Source organism: Oncorhynchus nerka, linkage group LG24 (genome assembly GCF_034236695.1).
Source record: "Oncorhynchus nerka isolate Pitt River linkage group LG24, Oner_Uvic_2.0, whole genome shotgun sequence".
Classification (NCBI taxonomy): Eukaryota; Metazoa; Chordata; class Actinopteri; order Salmoniformes; family Salmonidae; genus Oncorhynchus; species Oncorhynchus nerka.
In genome coordinates, this window is record NC_088419.1 from 41,484,936 (window position 1) to 41,493,980 (window position 9,045).

Below are 9,045 nucleotides of genomic sequence, written 5' to 3' on the forward strand. Positions count from 1 at the left end.
TAGGTATTTGTCTTTTATGGGCAAAGTCCTGGTCCTAAAGGTGGATGTGTTGCCGTCTCTTTTGTATTTGGCGTACATCTACCCATTGCCGGCTTGTCTGAGGAGGCCTCTAGTGAGGCTTGTGTTTCAGTTCATGTGGAGTGGCAGGTGCGAGTGGGTCGCCAGGGCACGCATGATCTGTCCCATCGGGGAGGGAGGTAGGGGGGTACCACATTTCCCCCTCAAGCTGGACGCAATTTTTGTTTCTTTCTTGTTAACGGAGCTTGCTCATCCAGTGATACACCCGTCCGGTTACCTCCTGCGGGTGTTCTTCTCGTATCAGGCGAGAAGCGTAATGGTGTGGTCTAACACGGGTCCTCGGGCGGAACAGCTGCCGTGGCACTTTGGTCATGTGGCCAAGTGGCTGCGTGCACACCCTGAGGTTGAAGTTGCCCGAGTAGGTTTAGATCACAGGCACCTGTACGAGGAGGTCAGAAAGGCAGGGAGTCAGGCGCCTGTAGTGGGCATCTCGGAAGTGGTCTGGGAGGGAGTGCAGGCGCGGGGTCTGGACAACAGGCTCAAGGACCTGAATTGGTTGAGCCTCCATAAGTGCTTGCCGGTACGTTCCATCATGTACCGGTATAGTTTGGTGCAATCCCCCACCTGTCCAAGATCCTCTTGTGGCAGGGAGGAGACTGTGCGCCATGTCTTTTGGGACTGTGCCTTTGCCGGAGTAGTATGGGCTAGGGCACGGGTGTTGTTAGGTTTGGTAAGGGGGGATTTTGTATTGACGTGGGCCAGGTTAGAGAGAGGTGTAGGGAGAGCGAGAGGGACGGATTGGAACAGGTTTCTGCTCTGGCTTCTCATGAGTCTCTTTAAACGGGGGCTGTAGGAAGCCAGGCAGAACATGGTGAAGACAGGGAGAGATTGGGGGGTGGAAGGGATAGTGAGGAGGGTGGAAGGAGATTTGAGGGGGAGGATGAAGAGGGAGGAGAGGAAGTGGGGGCAGCATGCTGCTCGGGAGAGGTGGAAGGGGGGTTTAGGGCTGGGTGTCATTTAGATTTGAAAGGGGATAGATTAAGGACGGGGAGATAGGGAAAGGTAGTTTGTAGGGTGACGGGGAGGGAAGATGCTCCCCCGAGGTTTTGTGTGGGGTTTTTATTTTGTTTAGTTAAATTAAAATACCATTGTTGGAGTATGTATGAAAATGATGAGTTGTAAAGAATGAATGGTATTGAAGGTAATAAATTATTTTTTATTTTAAAAAAGATAGGCTGTATAGGTTTTCACATTCCGTTTGTTGTTTTTGTATTGTTTGTGTTTTTTCTTCATTAAAGATGTATCGAACTAACCACGCTGCATTTTGGTCCGACTCTCTTTCGACAGAAGAAAACCGTAACAAGAATTTAATTTAAGGTGCTCCAAAGCTTTTTACTATCATTCTTTATTTAATTTATCTTGGTTTCATAGTGTAGTTTATTCTTTTTTTAAATTCAGTTAAGTCACATGATTTCTCAATTTGCAATAAGTTTGCTAGTCGGTTGTGCAGCCAGACTCATTTGCCATTCCTTTTGCCTCCTCCCTCTCAACCATAACATTTTTCAATTCCTCATCCATCCACGGTGATTTAACAGTTTGTATGGTCATTTTCTTCATGGGTGCATATTTATTAGCAACAGGAATAAGCAATTTCATAAATGTGTCAAGTGCAGTGTCTGTTTGCTCCTCATTTACACACCACGGACCAACAGATACAGTGCCTTGCAAAAGTATCCATCCCCTTGGCGTTTTTTCTATTTTTATGCATTACAACCTGTAATTTAAATGGATTTTTATTTGGATTTCATGTCATGGACAAAATAGTCCAAATTGGTGAAGTGAAAAAAAAAAAATCACAATTAGTTAAATAAAGTCCACCTGTGTGCAATCTAAGTGTCACATGATCTCAGTAAATATACATCTGTTCCGAAAGGCCCCAAAGTCTGCAACACCACTAAGTAAGGGGCACCACCAAGCAAACGGCACCATGAAGACCAAGGAGCTCTCCAAACAGGTCAGGGACAAAGTTGTGGAGAAATACAGATCAGGGTTGGGTTCTAAAAAAATATCAGAAACTTTGAACATCCCACAGAGCACCATTAAATCCATGATTAAAAAATGTAAAGAATATGGCACCACAACAAACCTTCCAAGAGATGGCCATCCAACAAAACTCACGGACCAGGCAAGGAGGGCATTAATCAGAGAGGCAACAAAGAGACCAAAGATAACCCTGAAGGAGCTGCCAAGCTCCACCGCGGAGATTGGAGTATCCGTCCATAGGACCACTTTAAGCCGGACACTCCACAGAGCTGGGCTTTACGGAAGAGTGGCCAGAAAAAAATAAGCAAACACGTTTGGTGTTCACCAAAAGGCATATGGGAGACTCCCCAAACATATGGAAGAAGGTACTCTGGTCAGATTAGACTAAAATGTTGCTTTTATGCCATCAAGGGAAACACTATGTCTGGCGCAAACCTTACACCTCTCATCACCCCAAGAACATCATACCCACAGTGAAGCATGGTGGTGGCAGCATCATGCTGTGGGCATGTTTTTCATCAGCAGGGACTGGGAAACTGGTCAGAATGATGGATGGCGAATAGTTATAAATGCTCAAGTTTTTTGCAAAATATGTTTTGTGTGTGAAACAAACAAGAAATAACACACACAAAACATATTTTGCATCTTCAAAGTGGTAGGCATGTTGTGTTAATGAAATTATACAAAACCCCCAAAATAAATTTGAATTCCAGGTTGTAAAAGGCAACAAAATAGGAAAAATGCCAAGGGGGTGAATACTTTCGCCACCCACTGTATTCTTTACATCAAAAACATAGGAATCACTACAAAACCTATTGTGTGACCTCTTTTACACTACATTAGGCCCAGCCTTTAGAACTTTGATTTTCCTAGATATGGCTGATATATTGTGATCACTACATCCGATGGATCTGTATACTGCTTTCAAGCACATTTCTGCAGCATTAGTGACGATGTGATCAATACATGTTGATGGTTTAATTTGTGTGCTGTTTGTAACTACCCTGGTAGGTTGACTGATAACCTGAACCAGGTTGCAGGCACTTGTTACAGTTTGAAACTTTTTCTTGAGTGGGCGGCTTGATGAAAGCCAGCCAATATTTAAATCACCCAGAAAATATACCTCTCTGTTGATATCACGTAAATGATCAAGCATTTCACACATGTTATCGAGATAATGACTGTTAGTACTTGGTGGTCTATAGCAGCTTCCCCCCAGAATGGTCTTGACATTGTAATTTCTATGTCTTCTATAGATGTTCTAACCATGTATTGCTACCACTGTATCGTCAAAGGTATTATCTAAGTGAGTTTCAGAGATAGTCAGAATATGAACGTCATCTGTTGCTAACAAATGATTGATTTCATGAACCTTGTTTCTTAAGCTACATACATCAACGTGGGCTATTTTGAGCCCTTTTCTTCTGGGATGCTTACTTGCTTTCATTGCTTTACTTGGGAAGCTAAGCAGCAGTAGATGTGCTCATGTTTTTTTGTGTTAGTGCAGGGTGAGCCGCACACAGTGGACTTCCTCCTTGGGCACACCAGCTTAGTGCTAACACTATAAATCTGGTTCATAGGCACATGATTACTGCATACAATTCACCTGGACATTGCCCTGTGTAGGATGCCGTCCTTCGGATGGGACGTTAAACGTGTGTCCTGACTCTCTGTGGTCATTAAAGATCCCATGGCACTTATTGTAAGAGTAGGGGTGTTAACCCTGGTGTCTTGGCTAAATTCCCAATCTGGCCCTCATACCATCATGGCCACTTAATCATCTCCAGCTTCCAATTGGCTCATTCACCCCCCCCCCCCTCCTCTTCCTGTAACTATTGTTGTAAATGACAATGTTTTCTCAGTCAACTTACCTGGTAAAAAAAAGACAGCCCTTGGCATGAGTGTCCTAAGTGTTAGGGTTAATCTCGCACGTGTCTTGGTTTTGATACTGGCCACAGAGGGCCATATCTACAGGCCTCTGTCTGTCAGGACTGAAAAAAGACACAACTTACATTTCTCAGTCTGTTGGACCTCTACCAACCGTGACTGACCTTTCGGTCTCTCCATGATGAACTGTCCCATGCCATTTGAAATGATTCTGCCTGTGTGAGCACAGTGAGCATTGAGAGAGGACACACAAATGGGGGCTTGTACAGCTCTGTCGCCGACCAACTTCAGGCTCGGGGTCATATTGTCGTCACACAACCATTTGGTGATGGTGGATGTGAACTTAGGTCAATTGTCAACTTTTAAATCAAATCAAATGTTACTCTTCACAAGCTTTATGAACAACAAGGTGTAGACTAAGAGTGCAACGCTTACTGACGGGCCCTTCCCAACAATGCAGAGAGAAAGAAAATGGAGAAATAATAGAAAAGTTAAACAGTATCGAGTCGATTTAAGACCGGTGGTGGGCGTCATTTTTATGTATGGTTTGGTGCTCCATCTTTCATAGAGGGATAGTTATGCTAGACCTTGTTCGTCCTATTTTTCCAACTTAATTGAGGAAAATAAGAACAATCCAAAATTCTTTTTTGATACTGTCGCAAAGCTAACTAAAAAGCAGCATTCCCCAAGAGAGGATGGCTTTCAATTCAGCAGTAATATATTCATGAACTTCTTTGAGGAAAAGATCATGATTATTAGAAAGCAAATTACGGACTCCTCTTTAAATCTGCGTATTCCTTCAAAGCTCAGTTGTCCTGAGTCTGCACAACTCTCCCAGGACCTAGGATCAAGAGACACTCAAGTGTTTTAGTACTATATCTCTTGACACAATGATGAAAATAATCATGGCCTCTAAACCTTCAAGCTGCATACTGGATCCTATTCCAACTAAACTACTGAAAGAGCTGATTCCTGTGCTTGGCCCTCCTATGTTAAACATAATAAACGGCTCTCTATCCACCGGATGTGTACCAAACTCACTAAAAGTGGCAGTAATAAAGCCTCTCTTGAAAAAGCCAAACCTTGACCCAGAAAATATAAAAAACTATCGGCCTATATTGAATCTTCCATTCTTCTCACGTAGCAACTCACTGCCTTCCTGAAGACAAACAATGTATACGAAATGCTTCAGTCTGGTTTTAGACCCCATCATAGCACTGAGACTGCACTTGTGAAGGTGGTAAATTACCTTTTAATGGCGTCAGACCGAGGCTCTGCATCTGCCCTCGTGCTCCTAGACCTTAGTGCTGCTTTTGATACCATTGATCACCACATTCTTTTGGAGAGATTGGAAACCCAAATTGGTCTACACGGACAAGTTCTGGCCTGGTTTAGATCTTATCTGTCGGAACGATATCAGTTTGTCTCTGTGAATGGTTTCCTCTGACAAATCAACTGTAAATTTCGGTGTTCCTCAAGGTCCCGTTTTAGGACCACTATTGTTTTCACTGTATATTTTACCTCTTGGGGATGTCATTCGAAAACATAATGTTAACTTTCACTGCTATGCGGATGACACACAGCTGTACATTTCAATGAAACATGGTGAAGCCCCAAAATTGCCCTCGCTAGAAGCATGTGTTTCAGACATAAGGAAGTGGATGGCTGCAAACTTTCTACTTTTAAACTCGGACAAAACAGAGATGCTTGTTCTAGGTCCCAAGAAACAAAGAGACCTTCTGGTGAATCTGACAATCTTAATGGTTGTACAGTCGTCTCAAATAAAACTGTGAAGTACCTTGGCATTACTCTGGACCGTGATCTCTCTTTTGAAGAACATATCAAGACTGTTTCAAGGACAGCTTTTTTCCATCTACGTAACATTGCAAAAATCAAACTTTTTGTCCAAAAATGATGCAGAAAAAATTCATCCATGCTTTTGTCACTTCTAGGTTAGACTACTGCAATGCTCTACTTTCCGGCTACCCGGATAAAGCACTAAATAAACTTCAGTTAGTGCTAAATACGGCTGCTAGATTCCTGACTAGAACCAAAAGATTTGATCATATTACTCCAGTGCTAGCCTCCCTACACTGGCTTCCTGTCAAGGCAAGGGCTGATTTCAAGGTTTTACTGCTAACCTACAAAGCATTACATGGGCTTGCTCCTACCTATCTCTCTGATTTGGTCCTGCCGTACATACCTACACGTACGCTACGGTCACAAGACACAGGCCTCCTTGTCCCTAGAATTTCTAAGCAAATAGCTGGAGTCAGGGCTTTCTCCTATAGAGCTCCATTTTTATGGAATGGTCTGCCTACCCATGTAAGAGACGCAAACTCGGTCTCAACCTTTAAGTCTTTACTGAAGAATCATCTCTTCAGTGGGTCATATGATTGAGTGTAGTCTGGCCCAGGAGTGTGAAGGTGAACGGAAAGGCTCTGGAGCAACGAACCGCCCTTGCTGTCTCTGCCGAGCCGGTTCCCCTCTTTCCACTGGGATTCTCTGCCTCTAACCCTATTACAGGGGCTGAGTCACTGGCTTACTAGGGCCCTTTCATACCGTCCCTAGGAGGAGTGCGTCACTTGAGGGGGTTGAGTCACTGATGTAATCTTCCTGTTTGGGTTGGCGCCCCCCCTGGGTTGTGCTGTGGCGGAAATCTTTGTGGGCTATACTCGGCCTTGTCTCAGGATGGTAAGTTGGTGGTTGAATATATCCCTCTAGTGGTGTGGGGGCTGTGGTTTGGCAAAGTGGGTGGGGTTATATCCTTCCTGTTTGGCCCTGTCCGGGGGTGTCATCGGATGGGGCCACAGTGTCTCCTGACCCCTCCTGTCTCAGCCTCCAGTATTTATGCTGCAGTAGTTTGTGTCGGGGGGCTAGGGTCAGTTTGTTATATCTGGAGTACTTCTCCTGTCCTATCCGGTGTCCTGTGTGAATTTAAGTATGCTCTCTATAATTCTCTCTTTCTCTCTTTCTTTCTCTCTCTCGGAGGACCTGAGCCCTAGGACCATGCCTCAGGACTACCTGACATGATGACTCGTTGCTGTCCCCAGTCCACCTGGCTGTGCTGCTGCTCCAGTTTCAACTGTTCTGCCTGTGATTATTATTATTTGACCATGCTGGTAATTTATGAACATTTGAACATCTTGGCCATGTTCTGTTATAATCTCCACCCGGCACAGCCAGAAGAGGACTGGCCACCCCACATAGCCTGGTTCCTCTCTAGGTTTCTTCCTAGGTTTTGGCCTTTCTAGGGAGTTTTTCCTAGCCTCAGTGCTTCTACACCTGCATTGCTTGCTGTTTGGGGTTTTAGGCTGGGTTTCTGTACAGCACTTTGAGATATCAGCTGATGTACGAAGGGCTATATAAATACATTTGATTTGATTTGATTTAGACAAAATGTATATTCTTCAGTAGCGTTTGATTAAATAAAAAAGTATAATAATCTGAAACCCTAACCTTGTATTGTGCTGTACACAGGTATTGTACACGTATCATTATTGAAACCCCCTCAGTATTTGGCTAATCCTCTCCTCTCTCTTGTCATCAGTACATTCCAACGGTCAGGGGGAACTAAAGCCCTGAGATGACACGGCAGATCCAGCCATTAGCCCTTCACCTGCTGTTAACAGCCCCTTGGCTGGACACGGGGCCCACATTCCACTGTGTGGACAGAGATGTAGCATTTTAACACACGCTAACATGGATACCAGGAGATAACACAGCTAGAGGCTTGTTTACACAAAATAGGGATGACTGTATCTGTGAACAATAGTTTTGATTGACTATAATACCCATTTCAGACATTAATCCATTAATCCATTAATACCCATGTTTATATGACCCCCTTTCAAACAGCCCCTTATTTACCACTTTCTTTCAGGTTTTATACATATCAGTGAGTAACTGGCAAATTTGGAGGGGCAGGAGAGTGTTGTTAAATCATGGGGGCTGTTGGCATTTCAAATTAGGGAGGTGTTAAACAATGGAATTGTTAATGGATTTACCTGCAAAAAAAGCAGAGAACCATTCACACAGACCCAATTACTGTATTTTGGTTACAGGGTCTCTGAAAATGCAGGAATCATGACTAGGTATTTTATTTTTTCAGATATACGAAAAAGCTGGTATAAAATACAGGCATGGTAAAATAGTGGGATTTTGTTCTGTGTATGAACGGTATATAAGGGGCACATTAAATACATTACAATATTCATTTCCCTGATTATTAGTGGCATTAATTTGGTTCAAGGTTGAGCAACGTGATGTGCTTTGCAACGTTGCCAGAGCGACATACGTTTCAACACAGTAAAACATTATCAATGGACATGTACTTGACGGGGACACTGCCGCTTGCCTGCACATGGCGAATGAGTGCACATGGTGCATGAAAGGGCTTGTGGGGGAAACGACACCCATTTCCTTTAGGTTGGTCCCAGAAAGGGTAGCCACCAAGGTCAGAGCCCGGCCAGCCTGAAAGCCAGAGTCAATATTTATGGATAGTGAACATGTGGCACGCTCCTCTACCCACTAATTAGGGCAACAAGTCTACCTCCAGATTATACAGCCACTCAGAGATCACAGGAAGAGATCTGAAACGTGCCTGGGTGCTTCAAATTGAGATGCTAACAGAACTTCCAAGTAACTGTAATTCATACGCATGCTCGTTGTGGAAGCCAGGGGGAAAAACGCTTTGAATGGTCCATTGAACCCCAGTTGCCATCAATAAGACCCGGAAGTCTATACTATTTAAGATGAAAGTACACAATAAACCATTTATCTATAGTGCAGATCTCAAACTTTAACAACAATAGTGGCAGATAGTGTAAACACACACTCCATTTAGTCCAGAGGCTGAGAGACAGACAGCCACTTCCATTTTAGAGAGAGCGAGAGAAAGAGAGAGATGAAGAGAGAGATAGAGATAAAGAGAGAGAGACAGAGAGAGAGAAAGAGAGCGAGAGAGATGGAGAGAGATGTAAATACAGGGACCTGCCCTTTGAATCAAACTCCACTCTTAAGGACACCACGCGTCACTGAATTATACACAGAATTATACCTCAGCATGATTGGAGAGCTGGGGCTACATAAACAGCC